This window comes from Petromyzon marinus, chromosome 12 (genome assembly GCF_048934315.1).
Source record: "Petromyzon marinus isolate PM22_M1 ecotype Great Lakes invasive population chromosome 12, UKy_Petmar_22M1.pri1.0, whole genome shotgun sequence".
Lineage (NCBI taxonomy): Eukaryota > Metazoa > Chordata > Hyperoartia > Petromyzontiformes > Petromyzontidae > Petromyzon > Petromyzon marinus.
In genome coordinates this window covers 14,391,471-14,411,370 of record NC_133678.1, presented here as the reverse complement: position 1 = coordinate 14,411,370, position 19,900 = coordinate 14,391,471, and the positions used below count along the sequence as shown (strand labels likewise).

Below are 19,900 nucleotides of genomic sequence, written 5' to 3'. Positions count from 1 at the left end.
GACCAGACTGACAGTTTCCTCTCATTTATATTTTGTTGAACCACAATATTGGATATTGCATCCAAGCCTATCCAAATGATTTTATTAACGAAGATATACAAAAGATATTGATCCACCACCTGATATCACCAAGTCATTCTTAAGCAGAGCAAGAAACTCTCTGTAAATTCGGGATTTAGTGCCTCAGAGAAATGGAAACATTTTGCATCACACGTAACATCCTGGACAATCACTTAATCGCTGATCTCACTGAAGAATCTCTAGGATATAATCTGTCGAGAATACTGCATGCCAAAGTGTAGTGAGGGCATTTTAAATTGCTAAATATTGGATCACAGTCCACACGCTGGATAATTCAGTGTAAACAAGCACGCACAAAACTCTCAGCCGGTCAGCAGCCAGGGCATTGATTCACTTTGAGTTTACTGGGGATTAGCAACTGGTACTAACTTCTGGCCCGAAGCTGGCCCCAAATTCACATCCCGGGGACTGACCCTTGTGTGGCTCCATCTTCACCGGTGGTGTGCAGACTCTTGCAGGCCCTGCCGTGGCTCGATCATTGTGGCAAGATGGTGCCGCACGTGCAGGCTGCCTCCACTCCTGCTCGTATTATATAAATTCCCATTTTCACCAAGCCTCTCTTTGTTTTGTTTTTACCCTTAATCTCTTCCTTCCCTATCTTCCCTTTCTACTCGTTTCTTTATTATTGTAATTACGTTGCAGCCGCACTCTTGGGCTGCTCCAACGTGGATCTCGCCTGCTACCCAGCTGCTCCCGGTTTGCAAGACTGCCAAGGCTACTTGGGACCTTCACCAGCCTACTTCGCTGTTTGCAGTGGTCGACCCGCTGTCGGGCTGTCTGATGGACAGGCAGCTCTATCGTCTCGCCCTGGCAGTTCCATCGCCGCATCACACAGCCCTCGGGCCATACTTGCTGCTCTGCAGGGGTTGACCGACTGTTGAGCCGTCTGGCCGACTCTATATGCCGTATGACTTTACAATGCTGGAATGTAGTACCTTCACATTTATATGAATTCACTGATCTCGCCTCCTCTGAGCACCATGGTAGTATGGTAGAACTACGACTTATCAGGTGTTTCGATGCCTTTATAAGATTGCGTAGATTAATGGGAAATACAGTGGTCCCTCGGTTAACGATATTAATTGGTTCCACGAAAACCATCGTTAATTAAAATTATCGTTAATCGAATAGAGGAAATACATTTTAAAGGCTCAATTTGTTCCAAGACGATCGGAAGTTGACCTTTTTCACCATAAATCCATAGTCTGTAATGTTTAAACACGCAATTTCAATAAATGAACGTTAGATAACCTGAATGTTAGATTAACACTATTGTTCATCTAACATTCAGGTCAAGAAGAACAAACATGGATAAATAATGATCAAATAGAGCACACAAATGCGCATAAATTAAACATTATTACCTTGGGCTTTTCAATTATTTCCTGCTTAATTTGCACGCTAATTGTTTTCCTCAATTGTCTTTTTTCACATTAATCTTAGGCGCCATTGTTATTAATCTCATTTAACTTTTAAGTAAAAAAAATCCTTAAGTATTCAAGAGAGCTGTTTCCATAAGCAACGCACATCAAAAATTGAAAAGCTAGCCAGTTGCTCTGAAGACGATCAGAAAAGGATGTAGCTTATGGCTGAGGTCCGCGTGATATCGTAAACATATCGTTATGGGATGGAAGACCGTTAATCGATGACATCGTAAATCGAGCGACCACTGTATTCTCTTTTTTAACAGAATAATAAAATACTGTACAGCATGCATTGATCCCTCCAATATTCCAGCAAATATAATATTTTAAAATGTACTTCAACCCAGGTTGAAATTCCTGGGAATATGTCTGAAGTGAAGATTTACCCTTGCATAATCCGCTCTTTAGACCCCATGGCAAATAACGTGCGATAAAAAAGGGCCATTGCCCAAGACGTTACACATTTATTAATTTTCTTTTAAGGGAGTGTTAATTGACAGTGTGTTGAATTTGTTGATGGTGATCTCAACGTCTAGAGAAGTAGAATCCTTTGATCTGCCAACACTGGTTAGGCCTCTCCCATAAAATGAGTAACTTTTGAACTCGTGAATAGTAATTCAATTTGCAATGCACGCAGAGGGAGGTGAGGTAATCTTTTTACAACTAATGTTGAAATTGCTTACGTAAAAAATCTCTGCGTTTTTCTTTCTGAAGTGGCACGATAATTATTATAAGCCGATCCAATGTAAACAAAACTTTAGTAAAAAAAAGTTGTTGCTAATTTGTTACTTGCAATATTTAAAACAGGCGAAATTGATTCAAGGTTTTCTGAAAACTAGGAAACAATACGTGTTGTAAAGCATCTGCGCATGATTGTCCTTGCATTGTTTAAATATTAGAATAAATTTGTCACGTATTTGCTACAATTATAGGGCCTGTTTGATATGCTGGAAGTACACCGTGCATTGTAGTATGAAAATGTTAATATTTGTATAATTGGGAACGGTTGATTTACTTGTCTTCAATCAGAATATCGGTTACACGTAACAAGTGGCTTAGAAAGTGAAATCCAACTGTGGTGTTTGTCCATTAACCTCCAATAGAGTATACAAATGTATTGACAGTTGATTCTTAACCCACATAACTTCAGTATATGGTAAGATTACTTGTTTTTGCTATTTTAAAAACAACATGATGACCTATATTGTTTTTGTTTGAACAAATGTGAAATCAATTGTGCTTAATAAATTGCACGCTTGGCTAAGTTCATGATTGTTTAATATTTAGCACAGGCCATCGCAAAGCCTGGGTCGAGGCTCACCCTCGTGTCCTCCGTTTTACTCATCACTGACGCTTTGGCACTCATGAGCTCGTTAGGAGCAATGTTGGCGAGCGTGAGGGCTGCCAGGGTACAGCCGGGTTCCGACGCGCCTCCGGGATCGGAGCCCTGGCAATCTTACTCATAGTTTTAGTGTTACCACACACGCGTCATGACCAAAGATTATGAAACACCCACACGCGATCTCGCATGCAAACGCACACCGTAACTGCATAATAACTAGCACCTATGATATGCTCGCCAAAGTCGTGTAACATTCGACAGACTCTCAAGCAAACCGAAATGACACAATTTTTCACACTTATAATACACGCAACTAGGTTATGCAACTTTCAAGAACAGCAACAGTCACCATTGGCCACTAAGTGGTGGTAACTTCTCCACAGTGTTGTTGGATATGTAAGGCTTTTCCAAAATTGAGATTATTAATATTTGCTTATAGATATGTTTTTTTTTTAAATAAAGAAACACGTAAGCCAGCCACACAGGGAAACCAGATGCCCATCGTAACAGGGCCATTAAACCAGAAAATCTAGGAGATGAGTAATAAGCAACCATAAAACCAGTCAAGGGAAGAGGGTCGCCCCCTCCTCCCCCCCAGCATCATATAACGCAGATGGCACACTAACACACACACACACAGACCACGCCCCCCCCCTTCACTGCGCGGAGCGGATAATTTTTTTTAATATAACGGTCAGCCGCATTTCAAAAAGTTCAGTCAAGACAGATCAACGGTTCAAGAAGTTCGACAAGACACGAGCAGTCGCAGCGAACGGCTGGCTCCAAGGAGCGCGAGCCTCGCTGAGTAGCAAGGATCGCTGAGTCGCGATGTATCAAGGAGCGTAGTTCAGAGCCGAAAGGCAAAGTATCACTCTAAACTTTATTCCTACATCAAGTGCCAGCCATCCAGCAGTGGAAAAGCAGAGCGTCCGGTGCCAACAAACAAAAGAGTCAACGAACCAGCGGCCAAGCAGTGTGCCGCCTCAGCTACTACAGCAGTGAAGAAAGCCTGCTGCTGCCAACGAACAAAAAGAGCGTGCGGCAGCCATCTAGCGGCGAAAAAGCTTGGCCAGCCGCCAACCTACCTCAGCCTCTCCACAGAGAGAGCGCGTGCAACGTGGCTCAATCAGCAGCGGAAAGAGCGCAGCCAGCACCGCCAAGCAAGCGCGTGCCGGCGCAGCTCATCCAGCAGTGGAGAGAAACTGCTGTCAGCGAACCAGCACGGGCGCGTTCGCGCATCTTCAAGGAGAAAGAGCGCGCGCCACCAGCGCCAGCGCGCGCTACGGTGCGCCACTTCGCGTCACCAGCACTGAGAGTGTTCGGGCAGCACCAGGAGAGGGCAGCGGGCCCGCACTCAACACCCATCACCGCGCCGACTCTACCAGCCAGCGGTGGACAGAAACTGTGGCAGCCTGTTCGTATGCCCCACCCCCCTCCCCCACACTCTCCCCCTCACAACCCCACCGCTCCGCAAGGAACAAACACGTTTTTGACAAGGAATGCCAACCTAGGCGTTTGCTTAACTCCAAAAGATCAACAACCCTCGCACATTAGCACATACAAGAAGATTCATGATAAGTGCATCAAATATTAGCTGATAACAAAAAACACTGCTGTCATTGAGCTGCATAATAATCAAACGTCCTACTGGTTAACAGCGTGACAAGAATGTGCATTAAGGGTCGCGTATGATCAATGACCGTGCGCTGTGTTGTGTAACAATTCAAGTATACGAATTTGCATAAGATAAAGTTAAAGGTTTGGTAGAATAGTATGCATGTTTTAATCTGTCTCTCAACAACCGATGAATTGCGTTACGCGTCGGGAATTAACCACAGGTGCCGTTATCGAAGTGAAATAACGCAATCGTGATGGTTACCGTGTTAATGCTGTGTTGATATTCCGAGATTGAGAGTTCTCATATTATCCAAAAATTTAAGTTTAGCTAGAAAATAAAATTGATTAAAGCAGAGGGTTGTGTGTGATTCTTTCCGTGATTCTGCATAAGAATTGTTCTGTGATTGAGATCTGAATCTTGGGGGACCTATCATAAGCACACTAACACACATAATCAATAAACGTTAAATCGAGAATCATCGTATCCTTATTGATAATACGGAGTTAAACAACGGAGCCGAGTTGACTCCCTCATTCATGCTCACAACACCTGCATAACTGCATACGATTAATTGCGTTATTCCAATTAATAACCAACCTTCGTCACCGAGGCTGGACCCGATTATCATAACGACCTGCATTATCATAACCACACCCACTCGCGTAAATTAATACGATAATCTCTCGAATTAGGATAATTTGTGGCGCATAATTACACAAATTAACATAATTTCGGATAAATGATGCAAATTTCAAATTGCATTTAATTTTCATTATTTTCAACAAATTTTCATAACCTACATATACAACAGTGTATCCAGCATGTGCTGGACAAGATACACTATGAGGCCACGTGAAGAGTCGAAGACTCGTTGGAAAGAGGTAATGGGACAGACCCAGGTGCCATGGGTTGAGTGACTGATATGACTGGCAGATGCACCAAGTACGCTCCCGATTGTTTCAATTCGCTGCGTTTTAGCGACACGGCGCTCGACTTATTGTTATGAGCCTCGCTCTTCTGGAAAACTATGACAGAAATTCTTCTTTACTAATTGTCTAAATTTATACTTATTGAACTATTCATTGAGACAAGCCAGATAAATAATTCGTCACTACTCGTCCCCAATACTGGTTATTGAAATGGGATGGTAAAGCAACTGCGACCTGATTTTTCCATCTGAAAGTTACCTCAACATGTTGGTCGCTGCTTAAATAAGTGTGCGTGATTAATATTCTTGATTAACATGGCCGTAATTTTCTTGAAAGTACAAAATGTAACTTTTAATAGTTTATAATGCTGTATATTCTAGATTTAAAGCTTTCGTGACTGCAAGGATCCATACTCTTTGCTTCTTTTCGGTAAAGTCACGTAGGTAAAAAATAAAACAACAAAAATCACGACGTTTCGGCCACAACACAAGCGTCCTTCATCAGATGAAGGGATCAGGCTGTCTCGAGGGCAGCGCTGGAGTGAAACACAGCCACGCTCAGACCGCGACCTTTAAGTTGTGTGCGAGGAAACAAGGTGCCTTGACAAAGGAATTAGCATAAAAATTAGCATATTTTTTTTACTGGTAGGAACGAAGTTGTAAACTGAGTGTACCAGCCTGCAATAGATTAATGTGTCTGTCCGTCCGTCCGTCCCCTTTCATTACTTTAACGAAGTGAAATCTCGTGCTGTTATGATGTTGCTTTTCTGGATGAAAGTGCATTTGCCAGGAAGCCATCCCAGCGCTCCCACGTGGCAGTCCAGAATTCTACCACTGAATGATCTCTACCACATACCACTCGAATGTTTAAAGTAAGCTGCATGAATACTATTCTTTTTTCCATTGTGCAAATTTGCGTTTTCTCTGTGTGAATTTAGAACCTGACTTTTTACTATCTTCTTCACGATCTGCAGATGATGGTGTTTTTTTTTACTCGATTCGCTACAAATTTACAGTCTATTGTTTTTTATTTGGATAAAAGTGCATCGGCCGGGAATCGAACCCGGGCCTCCCGCGTGGCAGGCGAGAATTCTACCACTGAACCACCGATGCCTCATGGTGCTGGTGTGATTCTACGTGAGATGCATGCATACTAATCTTCCTTCAGTCGCGTGCAAGTGAGACTTCTCTGCGTACATTCGGCTCCTGACTTTCCCATTTTTCATGAATATCAGAAGATGATGATGGAGTTAATTGAGTATATGCAAGTTATTGGGATGTTGTTAAAAATATTTCTTCACCTGTTATAAAGATTACGTAGAACGGTTTTCCGCAAGATAAATTATTCGACACCACTCGTCTCCAATACTAGTTATTGAACTTCGTTGATAAAATAACTGCGACCTGATTTTCGCTGCTGAAAGTGACCTCATCGTGTTTGTTGCTGCAAGTATACAAGGAAAAGTATCGGATGCGATGAATATTCTTTATTCACATGGAAACTCATTTTTTTGAAACCACTACACGTGCATTTTAATCGTTTATGATGTTGCTTCCCTGGATAAAAGTGCATTGGCCAGGAACCCATCCCAGCGCTCCCACGTGGTAGTCCAGAATTCTACCACTGAATGATCTCTACCACATACCACTCGAATGTTTAAAGTGAGATGCATAAATACTATTCTTTTTTCCATTGTGCAAATTTGCGTTTTCTCAGTGTGTATTTAGCACCTGACTTTTTACTTTTTTCATCACGATCTGCAGATGATGGTGGGTTTTTTTCTCGATTCGCTACAAATTTACAGTCTATTGTTGTTGATTTGGATAAAAGTGCATCGGCCGGGAATCGAACCCGGGCCTCCCGCGTGGCAGGCGAGAATTCTACCACTGAACCACCGATGCCTCATGTGGCTGATTTGATTCTACGTGAGATGCATGAATACTAATCTTCCTTCAGTCGTGTGCAAGTGAGACTTCTCTGTGTACATTCGGCTCCTGACTTTCCCATTTTTAATTTATGATGTTGCTTATCTGGATAAAAGTACATTTTCCAGGAATCCGTCCCAGCGCTCCCACGTGGCAGTCCAGAATTCTACCACTGATTAACCTCTACCACATACCACTCGAATGTTTAAAATGAGATGCATGAATGGTATTATTTTTTCCATCGTGCAAAATTGCGTTTTCTCTGTGTATTTAGAACCTGACTTTTTACTTTTTTCATGTGGCCAAAACGTTAGCTGGTGCATATGCATATGCAGTGGCTCAGAACCAAGTGAATCAGGGCCGGCGCTCGGGGCGTGCTGGGCTGTGCCCTGCACCACCAAATGTCCTTTTTGGCTCATCCAGGTTTACTATCATTTGTGACATAGTGGCGCACACAACCGCTCGGCAGTCCCCAAAATCCCAGAGGAGCTGGAGCTAGGCCTGCAAGTGAACAATTATTTATTTTGCTGATTATTTGAGTACTTTATACTGATGGCACAGCACTCTGCATTTGTTATGCAGGTACAAACTAACACGCTTTCTGTTGGACAAGCGGAGAAGTGTTTCCTTTTCAAACAAACAATGACGCAGAACTGATATATATATTTGGTAACCCAGAACCTGTGGTTGAAATTTTACATTCCAATAATAGGTGCCAGTTTGCATAAAAGGACTCCTCTTGACTTCCAACAAAGTAGGACTTCTTTTTATCACCCATGGAGGAATTTTGGGCTGAGTTTACACCTGATCAAGATGGGAATGTGTACCTGATTGTGAGCAGAGTGCGACCTAGCAGGAAAAGCAAATGTGCCAAGTTCAGCAAAAATCTGAGACGGAAGCACAGATGCCAATGAGAAAATGTGAATTAAACGTGGAGAGCAGAAGGGAATATAAATATTATTAGTCAATTGCCAAGGCCGACCAGACTTTATTTGGCAGACTATTCCAGATGATATGAATATTCATGTGAATTTCAATAAATATGCAAGCTATTTATGGTGATTTGCACCCACTGATACTGTTGAGTAGCATATTTTGTGCGTGTTAACTTTCCTATGTAGAATACACTGTAGATGTTGGAAGTGTAACAGTCTATTGTTGTTTATTTGGACAAAAGTGCATCGGCCGGGAATCGAACCCGGGCCTCCCGCGTGGCAGGCGAGAATTCTACCACTGAACCACCGCTGCCTCATGTGTTTGGAGTGATTCTACGTGAGATGCATGCATACTAATCTTCTTTCAGTCGCGTGCACGTGAGACTTCTCTGTGAACATTCGGCTCCTAACTTTCCCATTTTTCATGAATATCAGAAGATGATGATGGAGTCAATTGATTATATGCAAGTTATTGGGATGTTGTTAAAATATTTCTTCACCTGTTATAAAGATTACGTTGAACGGTTTTCCGCAAGATAAATTATTCGACACCACTCGTCTCCAATACTAGTTATTGAACTTAGTTGATAAAATAACTGCGACCTGATTTTCGCTGCTGAAAGTGACCTCACCGTGTTTGTTGCTGCAAGCATACAAGGAAAAGTATCGGATGCGATGAATATTCTTTATTCACATGGAAACTCATTTTCTTGAAACCACTACACGTGCATTTTAATCGTTTATGATGTTGCTTCTCTGGATAAAAGTGCATTGGCCAGGAACCCATCCCAGCGCTCCCACGTGGCAGTCCAGAATTCTTCCACTGAATGATCTCTACCACATACCACTCGAATGTTTAAAGTAAGATGCATTAATACTATTCTTTTTTCCATTGTGCAAATTTGCGTTTTCTCTGTGTGAATTTAGAACCTGACTTTTACTTTCTTCATTACGATCTGCAGATGATGGTTGGTTTTTGCTCGATTCGCTTCAAATTTACAGTCTATTGTTGTTTATTTGGATAAAAGTGCATCGGCCGGGAATAGAACCCGGGCCTCCCGCGTGGCAGGCGAGAATTCTACCACTGAACCACCGATGCCTCATGTGTTTACAGTGATTCTACGTGAGATGCATGCATACTAATCTTCTTTCAGTCGCGTGCAAGTGAGACTTCTCTGTGAACATTCGGCTCCTAACTTTCCCATTTTTCATGAATATCAGAAGATGATGATGGAGTTAATTGATTATATGCAAGTTATTGGGATGTTGTTAAAATATTTCTTCACCTGTTATAAAGATTACGTTGAACGGTTTTCCGCAAGATAAATTATTCGACACCACTCGTCTCCAATACTAGTTATTGAACTTAGTTGATAAAATAACTGCGACCTGATTTTCGCTGCTGAAAGTGACCTCACCGTGTTTGTTGCTGCAAGCATACAAGGAAAAGTATCGGATGCGATGAATATTCTTTATTCACATGGAAACTCATTTTCTTGAAACCACTACACGTGCATTTTAATCGTTTATGATGTTGCTTCTCTGGATAAAAGTGCATTGGCCAGGAACCCATCCCAGCGCTCCCACGTGGCAGTCCAGAATTCTTCCACTGAATGATCTCTACCACATACCACTCGAATGTTTAAAGTAAGATGCATTAATACTATTCTTTTTTCCATTGTGCAAATTTGCGTTTTCTCTGTGTGAATTTAGAACCTGACTTTTACTTTCTTCATTACGATCTGCAGATGATGGTTGGTTTTTTGCTCGATTCGCTTCAAATTTACAGTCTATTGTTGTTTATTGGATAAAAGTGCATCGGCCGGGAATAGAACCCGGGCCTCCCGCGTGGCAGGCGAGAATTCTACCACTGAACCACCGATGCCTCATGTGTTTACAGTGATTCTACGTGAGATGCATGCATACTAATCTTCTTTCAGTCGCGTGCAAGTGAGACTTCTCTGTGAACATTCGGCTCCTAACTTTCCCATTTTTCATGAATATCAGAAGATGATGATGGAGTTAATTGATTATATGCAAGTTATTGGGATGTTGTTAAAAATATTTCTTCACCTGTTATAAAGATTACGTAGAACGGTTTTCCGCAAGATAAATTATTCGACACCACTCGTCTCCAATACTAGTTATTGATCTTCGTTGATAAAATAACTGCGACCTGATTTTCGCTCCTGAAAGTGACCTCACCGTGTTTGTTGCTGCAAGTATACAAGGAAAAGTATCGGATGCGATGAATATTCTTGATTCACATGGAAACTCATTTTTTTGAAACCACTACACGTGCATTTTAATCGTTTATGATGTTGCTTCTCTGGATAAAAGTGCATTTGCCAGGAAGCCATCCCAGCGCTCCCACGTGGCAGTCCAGAATTCTTCCACTGAATGATCTCTACCACGTACCACTCGAATGTTTAAAGTGAGATGCATGAATACTATTCTTTTTTCCATTGTGCAAATTTGCGTTTTCTCTGTGTGAATTTAGAACCTGACTTTTTACTATCTTCTTCACGATCTGCAGATGATGGTGTTTTTTTTTACTCGATTCGCTACAAATTTACAGTATTGTTTTTTATTTGGATAAAAGTGCATCGGCCGGGAATCGAACCCGGGCCTCCCGCGTGGCAGGCGAGAATTCTACCACTGAACCACCGATGCCTCATGGTGCTGGTGTGATTCTACGTGAGATGCAAGCATACTAATCTTCCTTCAGTCGCGTGCAAGTGAGACTTCTCTGTGTACATTCGGCTCCTGACTTTCCCATTTTTAATTTATGATGTTGCTTATCTGGATGAAAGTGCATTTGCCAGGAATCCATCCCAGCGCTCCCACGTGGCAGTCCAGAATTCTACCACTGATTCAACTCTACCACATACCACTCGAATGTTTAAAGTGAGATGCATGAATGGTATTATTTTTTCCATCGTGCAAAATTGCGTTTTCTCTGTGTTTAGAACCTGACTTTTTACTTTTTTCATGTGGCCAAAACGTTAGCTTGTGCATATGGATATGCAGTGGCTCAGAACCAAGTGAATCAGGGCCGGCGCTAAGGGCGTGCTGGGCTGTGCACTGCACCACCAAATGTCCTTTTTGGCTCATCCAGGTTTACTATCATTTGTGACATAGTGGCGCACACAACCGCTCGGTAGTCCCCAAAATCCCAGAGGAGCTGGAGCTAGGCCTGCAAGTGAACAATTTTCTATTTTGCTGATTATTTGAGTACTTTATACTGTTGGCACAGCACTCTCCATTTGTTATGGAGGTACAAACTAACACGCTTTCTGTTGGACAAGCGGAGAAGTGTTTCCTTTTCAAACAATCAATGAGGCAGACCTGATATATATTTGGTAACCCAGAACCTGTGGTTGAAATTTTGCATTCCAATTATAGGGGCCAGTTTTGCATAAAAGGACTACTCTTGACTTCCAACAAAGTAGGACTTTTTATCAGCCATGGAGGAATTTTGGGCTGAGTTTACACCTGATCAAGATCGGAATGTGTACCTGATTGTGAGCAGAGTGCCACCTAGCAGGAAAAGCAAATGCGCCAAGTTCAGCAAAAATCTGAGACGGAAGCACAGATGGCAATGAGAAAATGTGAATTAAACTTGGAGAGCTGAAGGGAATATCAATGTTTTTATTCAATTGCCAAGGCCGACCAGACTTTATTTGGCAGACTATTCCAGATGATATGAATATTCATGTGAATTTGAATAAATATGAAAGCTATTTATGGTGATTTGCACACCCTGATACTGTTGAATAGCATCTTTTGTGCGTGTTAACTTTCCTATGTGGAATACACTGTAGATGTTGGAAGTGTAACAGTCTATTGTTGTTTATTTGGATAGAAGTGCATCGGCCGGGAATCGAACCCGGGCCTCCCGCGTGGCAGGCGAGAATTCTACCACTGAACCACCGATGCCTCATGGTGCTGGTGTGATTCTACGTGAGATGCAAGCATACTAATCTTCCTTCAGTCGCGTGCAAGTGAGACTTCTCTGTGTACATTCGGCTCCTGACTTTCCCATTTTTAATTTATGATGTTGCTTATCTGGATGAAAGTGCATTTGCCAGGAATCCATCCCAGCGCTCCCACGTGGCAGTCCAGAATTCTACCACTGATTCAACTCTACCACATACCACTCGAATGTTTAAAGTGAGATGCATGAATGGTATTATTTTTTCCATCGTGCAAAATTGCGTTTTCTCTGTGTTTAGAACCTGACTTTTTACTTTTTTCATGTGGCCAAAACGTTAGCTTGTGCATATGGATATGCAGTGGCTCAGAACCAAGTGAATCAGGGCCGGCGCTAAGGGCGTGCTGGGCTGTGCACTGCACCACCAAATGTCCTTTTTGGCTCATCCAGGTTTACTATCATTTGTGACATAGTGGCGCACACAACCGCTCGGTAGTCCCCAAAATCCCAGAGGAGCTGGAGCTAGGCCTGCAAGTGAACAATTTTCTATTTTGCTGATTATTTGAGTACTTTATACTGTTGGCACAGCACTCTCCATTTGTTATGGAGGTACAAACTAACACGCTTTCTGTTGGACAAGCGGAGAAGTGTTTCCTTTTCAAACAATCAATGAGGCAGACCTGATATATATTTGGTAACCCAGAACCTGTGGTTGAAATTTTGCATTCCAATTATAGGGGCCAGTTTTGCATAAAAGGACTACTCTTGACTTCCAACAAAGTAGGACTTTTTATCAGCCATGGAGGAATTTTGGGCTGAGTTTACACCTGATCAAGATGGGAATGTGTACCTGATTGTGAGCAGAGTGCCACCTAGCAGGAAAAGCAAATGCGCCAAGTTCAGCAAAAATCTGAGACGGAAGCACAGATGGCAATGAGAAAATGTGAATTAAACGTGGAGAGCTGAAGGGAATATAAATGTTTTTATTCAATTGCCAAGGCCGACCAGACTTTATTTGGCAGACTATTCCAGATGATATGAATATTCATGTGAATTTGAATAAATATGAAAGCTATTTATGGTGATTTGCACACCCTGATACTGTTGAATAGCATCTTTTGTGCGTGTTAACTTTCCTATGTGGAATACACTGTAGATGTTGGAAGTGTAACAGTCTATTGTTGTTGATTTGGATAAAAGTGCATCGGCCGGGAATCGAACCCGGGCCTCCCGCGTGGCAGGCGAGAATTCTACCACTGAACCACCGATGCCTCATGTGTTTGGCGTGATTCTACGTGAGATGCATGCATACTAATCTTCTTTCAGTCTCGTGCAAGTGAGACTTCTCTGTGAACATTCGGCTCCTAACTTTCCCATTTTTCATGAATATCAGAATATGATGATGGAGTTCATTGATTATATGCAAGTTATTGGGATGTTGTTAAAAATATTTCTTCACCTGTTATAAAGATTACGTAGAACGGTTTTCCGCAAGATAAATTATTCGACACCACTCGTCTCCAATACTATTTATTGAACTTCGTTGATAAAATAACTGCGACCTGATTTTCGCTGCTGAAAGTGACCTCACCGTGTTTGTTGCTGCAAGTATACAAGGAAAAGTATGCGATGAATATTCTTGATTCACATGGAAACTCATTTTCTTGAAACCACTACAGGTGCATTTTAATCGTTTATGATGTTGCTTTTCTGGATGAAAGTGCATTTGCCAGGAAGCCATCCCAGCGCTCCCACGTGGCAGTCCAGAATTCTACCACTGAATGATCTCTACCACATACCACTCGAATGTTTAAAGTAAGCTGCATGAATACTATTATTTTTTCCATTGTGCAAATTTGCGTTTTCTCTGTGTGAATTTAGAACCTGACTTTTTACTATCTTCTTCACGATCTCCAGATGATGGTGTTTTTTTTTACTCGATTCGCTACAAATTTACAGTCTATTGTTTTTTATTTGGATAAAAGTGCATCGGCCGGGAATCGAACCCGGGCCTCCCGCGTGGCAGGCGAGAATTCTACCACTGAACCACCGATGCCTCATGGTACTGGTGTGATTCTACGTGAGATGCATGCATACTAATCTTCCTTCAGTCGCTTGCAAGTGAGATTTCTCTGTGAACATTCGGCTCCTAACTTTCCCATTTTAATTTATGATGTTGCTTATCTGGATAAAAGTGTATTTGCCAGGAATCCATTCCAGCGCTCCCACGTGGCAGTCCAGAATTCTACCACTGATTCACCTCTACCACATACCACTCGAATGTTTAAAGCGAGATGCATGAATGGTATTATTTTTTCCATCGTGCAAAATTGCGTTTTCTCTGTGTTTAGAACCTGACTTTTTACTTTTTTCATGTGGCCAAAACGTTAGCTGGTGCATATGCAGTGGCTCAGAACCAAGTGAATCAGGGCCGGCGCTCGGGGCGTGCTGGGCTGTGCCCTGCACCACCAAATGTCATTTTTGGCTCATCCAGGTTTACTATTATTTGTGACATAGTGGCGCACACAACCGCTCGGCAGTCCCCAAAATCCCAGAGGAGCTGGAGCTAGGCCTCCAAGTGAACAATTATTTATTTTGCTGATTATTTGAGTACTTTATACTGATGGCACAGCACTCTGCATTTGTTATGCAGGTACAAACTAACACGCTTTCTGTTGGACAAGCGTAGAAGTGTTTCCTTTTCAAACAATCAATGAGGCAGACCTGATGTATATTTGGTAACCCAGAACCTGTGGTTGAAATTTTACATTCCAATTATAGGGGCCAGTTTTGCATAAAAGGACTATTCTTGACTTCCAACAAAGTAGGACTTCTCTTTATCAGCCATGCAGGAATTTTGGGCTGAGTTTACACCTGATCAACATGGGAATGTGTATCTGATTGTGAGCAGAGTGCCACCTAGCAGGAAAAGCAAATGCGCCAAGTTCAGCAAAAATCTGAGACGGAACACAGATGGCAATGAGAAAATGTGAATTAAACGTGGAGAGCAGAAGGGAATAGAAATGTTTTTAGTCAATTGGCAAAGCCGACCAGACTTTATTTGGCAGACTATTCCAGATGATATAAATATTCATGGAATTTGAATATATATGAAAGCTATTTATGTTGATTTGCACACACTGATACTGTTGAATAGCATATTTTGTGCGTGTTAACTTTCCTATGTGGAATACACTGTAGATTTTGGAAGTGTAACAGTCGATGTAGATGTTGGAAGTGTAAATGTTGGAAGTGTAACAGTCTATTGTTGTTTATTTGGATAAAAGTGCATCGGCCGGGAATCGAACCCCAGCCGATGCGTGGCAAGCAAGATTTCTACCACTGAACCACCGATGCCTCTTGTGTGTGGAGTGATTCTACCTGAGATGCATGCATACTAATCTTCTATCAGTTGCGTGCAAGTGAGACTTCTCTGTGAACATTCGGCTCCTAATTTTCCCATTTTTCATGAATTTCCGAAGATGATTATGGAGTTAATTGATTATATGCAAGTTATTGAGATGTTGTTAAAGATATTTCTTCACCTGTTATAAAGGTTACGTAGAACGGCTTTCCGCAAGATACATCCTTCAACACCACTCGTCTCCAATACAAGTTATTGAACTTCGTTGATAAAATAACTGCGACCTGATTTTCGCTGCTGAAAGTGACCTCACCGTGTTTGTTGCTGCAAGTATACAAGGAAAAGTATCGGATGCGATGAATATTCTTTATTCACATGGAAAGTCATTTTCTTGAAACCACTACACGTCCATTTTAATCGTTTATGATGTTGCTTCTTTGGATAAAAGTACATTGGAATCTATCCCAGGGCTCCCACGTGGCAGTCCAGAATTCTACCACTGAATGATCTCTACACATACCACTCGAATGTTTAAAGTGGAATGCATGAATACTATTCTTTTTTCCATTGTGCAAATTTGCGTTTTCTCTGTGTGAATGTAGAACCTGACTTTTTACTATCTTCTTCACGATCTGCAGATGATGGTTTTTTTTTTTTACTCGATTCGCTACAAATTTACAGTTTATTTTTGGTTATTTGGATAAAAGTGCATCTGGCCGGGAACTGAACCCAGGCCTCCCACGTTGCAGGCGAGAATTCTACCACTGAACTACCGATGCCTCATGTGCCTGGTGTGATTCTACGTGAGATGCATGAATACTAATCTTCTTTCTGTCGCGTGCAAGTGAGACTTCTCTGTGTACATTCGGCTCCTGACTTTCCCATTTTTAATTTATGATGTTGCTTATCTGGATAAAAGTACATTTTTCAGGAATCCATCCCAGCGCTCCCACGTGGCAGTCCAGAATTCTACCACTGATTAACCTCTACCACATACCACTCGAATGTTTAAAATGAGATGCATGAATGGTATTATTTTTTCCATCGTGCAAAATTGCGTTTTCTCTGTGTATTTAGAACCTGCCTTTTTCTTTTTTCATGTGGCCAAAACGTTAGCTGGTGCATATGCATATGCAGTGGCTCAGAACCAAGTGAATCAGGGCCGGCGCTAAGGGCATGCTGGGCTGTGCCCTGCACCACCAAATGTCCTTTTTGGCTCATCCAGGTTTACTATCATTTGTGACATAGTGGCGCACACAACCGCTCGGTAGTCCCCAAAATCCCAGAGGAGCTGGAGCTAGGCCTGCAAGTGAACGATTATTTATTTTGCTGATTATTTGAGTACTTTATACTGTTGGCACAGCACTCTGCATTTGTTATGCAGGTACAAACTAACACGCTTTCTGTTGGACAAGCGGAGAAGTGTTTCCTTTTCAAACAAACAATGAGGCAGACCTGATATATATTTGGTAACCCAGAACCTGTGGTTGAAATTTTACATTCCAAATATAGGGGCCAGTTTTGCATAAAAGGACTACTCTTGACTTCCAACAAAGTAGGACTTCATTTTATCAGCCATGGAGGAATTTTGGGCTGAGTTTACACCTGATCAAGATGGGAATGTGTACCTGATTGTGAGCAGAGTGCCACCTAGCAGGAAAAGCAAATGCACCAAGTTCAGCAAAAATCTGAGACGGAAGCACAGATGGCAATGAGAAAATGTGAATTAAACGTGGAGAGCAGAAGAGAATAGAAATGTTTTTAGTCAATTGCCAAGGCCGACCAGACTCTATTTGGCAGACTATTCCAGATGATATGAATATTCATGTGAATTTGAATAAATATGAAAGCTATTTATGGTGATTTAAAGCTTTCGTGACTGCAAGGATTCATCTTCTTTGGTTCTTTCGGTAAAGTCACGTAGAATGAGAATAAAATAATAAATTGAGAAAATAAAATAACGCAATAATATTCTCACGACGTTTCGGCCACAACACAAGCGGCCTTTATCAGGTGAAGGTGACGAGACTGTCTGGAGGACAGCGCTGGAGTGAGAAAGCCACGCTGAGATCACGACCTTTAATCTGTGTGAGAAGAAACAAAGCGCCTTGACAAAGGAATTAGCATATAATTTAGCATTGAAATGGCTAAGTGATTAGCTTGTGACTGGTCACAGAAAAGGCTATGTTAAAGTTAAAGCATACACATCCGCAAAGGCACCCCTTGACAAAGCATAGAATTTAGCATTGAAATGGCTAAGTTAAAGTATACACATCCGCAGAGGCACCCCTTGCTAAATTATATGCTAATTCCTTTGTCAAGGCGCTTTGTTTCTCCTCACACAGCTTAAAGGTCGGGATCTCAGCGTGGCTTTCTCACTCCAGCGCTGTCCTCCAGACAGTCTCGTCCCCTTCACCTGATGAAGGCCGCTTGTGTTGTGGCCGAAACGTCGTGAGAATGTTATTGTGTTATTTTATTTTATCAATTTATTATTTTATTCTACGAGACTTTACCGAAAGAACCAAAGAAGACTATTTATGGTGATTTGCACACACTGATACTGTTGAATAGCATATTTTGTGCGTGTTAACTTTCCTATGTGGAATACACTGTAGATGTTGGAAGTGTAACAGTCTATTGTTGTTTATTTGGATAAAAGTGCATCGGCCGGGAATCGAACCCGGGCCTCCCACTGAACCACCGATGCCTCATGTGTTTGGCGTGATTCTATGTGAGATGCATGCATACTAATCTTCTTTCAGTCGCGTGCAAGTGAGACTTCTCTGTGAACATTCGGCTCCTAACTTTCCCATTTTTCATGCATATCAGAAGATGATGATGGAGTTAATTGATTATTTGCAAGTTAATGGGATGTTGTAAAACATATTTCTTCAACTGTTATAAAGATTACGTAGAACGGTTTTCCGCAAGATAAATTATTCGACACCACTCGTCTCCAATACTAGTTATTGAACTTCGTTGATAAAATAACTGCGACCTGATTTTCGCTGCTGAAAGTGACCTCACCGTGTTTGTTGCTGCAAGTATACAAGGAAAAGAATCGGATGCGATGAATATTCTTTATTCACATGGAAACTCATTTTCTTGAAACCACTACACGTGCATTTTAATCGTTTATGATGTTGCTTCTCTGGATAAAAGTGCATTGGCCAGGAAGCCATCCCAGCGCTCCCACGTGGCAGTCCAGAATTCTACCACTGAATGATCTCTACCACATACCACTGGAATGTTTAAAGTAAGATGCATAAACACTATTCTTTTTTCCATCGTGCAAATTTGCGTTTTCTCTGTGTGTATTTAGAACCTGACTTTTTACTTTTTTCATCACGAGCTGCAGATGATGGTGGGTTTTTTGCTCGATTCGCTACAAATTTACAGTCTGTTGTTTATTTGGATAAAAGTGCATCTGCCGGGAATCGAACCCGGGCCTCCCGCGTGGCAGGCGAGAATTCTACCACTGAACCACCGATGCCTCATGTTATTGTAGTGATTCTACGTGAGATGCATGCATACTAATCTACTTTCCGTCGCATGCAAATGAGACTTCTCCGTGTACATTCGGCTCCTGACTTTCCCATTTTTAATTTATGATGTTGCTTATCTGGATAAAAGTACATTTGCCAGGAATCCATCTCAGCGCTCCCACGTGGCAGTCCAGAATTCTACCACTGATTCACCTCTACCACATACCACTCGAATGTTTAAAGCGAGATGCATGAATGGTATTATTTTTTCCATCGTGCAAAATTGCGTTTTCTCTGTGTTTTTAGAACCTGACTTTTTACTTTTTTCATGTGGCCAAAACGTTAGCTGGTGCATATGCATATGCAGTGGCTCAGAACCAAGTGAATCAGGGCCGGCGCTAGGGGCGTGCTGGGCTGTGCCCTGCACCACCAAATGTCCTTTTTGGCTCATCCAGGTTTACTATTATTTGTGACATAGTGGCGCACACAACCGCTCGGTAGTCCCCAAAATCCCAGAGGAGCTGGAGCTAGGCCTCCAAGTGAACGATTATTTATTTTGCTGATTATTTGAGTACTTTATACTGTTGGAACAGCACTCTGCATTTTGTTATGCAGATACAAACTAACAAGCTTTCTGTTGGACAAGCGTAGAAGTGTTTCCTTTTCAAACAATCAATGAGGCAGACCTGATATATATATTTGGTAACCCAGAACCTGTGGTTGAAATTTTACATTCCAATTATAGGGGCCAGTTTTGCATAAAATGACTCCTCTTGACTTCCAACAAAGTAGGACTTCTTTTTATCAGCGATGGAGGAATTTTGGGCTGAGTTTACACCTGATCAAGATGGGAATGTGTACCT

At 41.8% G+C, this 19,900-nt stretch overlaps 11 non-coding genes across 11 annotated transcripts; all 11 read right to left on the bottom strand.

Moving 5' to 3' along the window:
- Nucleotides 1–6,435: 6,435 nt before the first annotated feature.
- TRNAG-GCC (transfer RNA glycine (anticodon GCC)) lies at nt 6,436–6,506 on the bottom strand. Its single transcript has one exon. It is a non-coding gene; the product is annotated as a tRNA-Gly (tRNA).
- Nucleotides 6,507–7,224: 718 nt separating this feature from the next.
- Nucleotides 7,225–7,295, bottom strand: TRNAG-GCC (transfer RNA glycine (anticodon GCC)). Its single transcript has one exon. It is a non-coding gene; the product is annotated as a tRNA-Gly (tRNA).
- Nucleotides 7,296–8,496: 1,201 nt separating this feature from the next.
- Nucleotides 8,497–8,567, bottom strand: TRNAG-GCC (transfer RNA glycine (anticodon GCC)). Its single transcript has one exon. It is a non-coding gene; the product is annotated as a tRNA-Gly (tRNA).
- A 715-nt stretch (nt 8,568–9,282) lies between these two features.
- On the bottom strand, nt 9,283–9,353 carry TRNAG-GCC (transfer RNA glycine (anticodon GCC)). Its single transcript has one exon. It is a non-coding gene; the product is annotated as a tRNA-Gly (tRNA).
- Nucleotides 9,354–10,068: 715 nt separating this feature from the next.
- TRNAG-GCC (transfer RNA glycine (anticodon GCC)) lies at nt 10,069–10,139 on the bottom strand. The gene has a single exon. It is a non-coding gene; the product is annotated as a tRNA-Gly (tRNA).
- A 717-nt stretch (nt 10,140–10,856) lies between these two features.
- On the bottom strand, nt 10,857–10,927 carry TRNAG-GCC (transfer RNA glycine (anticodon GCC)). Its single transcript has one exon. It is a non-coding gene; the product is annotated as a tRNA-Gly (tRNA).
- Nucleotides 10,928–12,122: 1,195 nt separating this feature from the next.
- TRNAG-GCC (transfer RNA glycine (anticodon GCC)) lies at nt 12,123–12,193 on the bottom strand. The gene has a single exon. It is a non-coding gene; the product is annotated as a tRNA-Gly (tRNA).
- A 1,195-nt stretch (nt 12,194–13,388) lies between these two features.
- Nucleotides 13,389–13,459, bottom strand: TRNAG-GCC (transfer RNA glycine (anticodon GCC)). The gene has a single exon. It is a non-coding gene; the product is annotated as a tRNA-Gly (tRNA).
- Nucleotides 13,460–14,173: 714 nt separating this feature from the next.
- TRNAG-GCC (transfer RNA glycine (anticodon GCC)) lies at nt 14,174–14,244 on the bottom strand. The gene has a single exon. It is a non-coding gene; the product is annotated as a tRNA-Gly (tRNA).
- A 2,015-nt stretch (nt 14,245–16,259) lies between these two features.
- TRNAC-GCA (transfer RNA cysteine (anticodon GCA)) lies at nt 16,260–16,331 on the bottom strand. The gene has a single exon. It is a non-coding gene; the product is annotated as a tRNA-Cys (tRNA).
- Nucleotides 16,332–18,974: 2,643 nt separating this feature from the next.
- On the bottom strand, nt 18,975–19,045 carry TRNAG-GCC (transfer RNA glycine (anticodon GCC)). The gene has a single exon. It is a non-coding gene; the product is annotated as a tRNA-Gly (tRNA).
- Nucleotides 19,046–19,900: the final 855 nt, after the last annotated feature.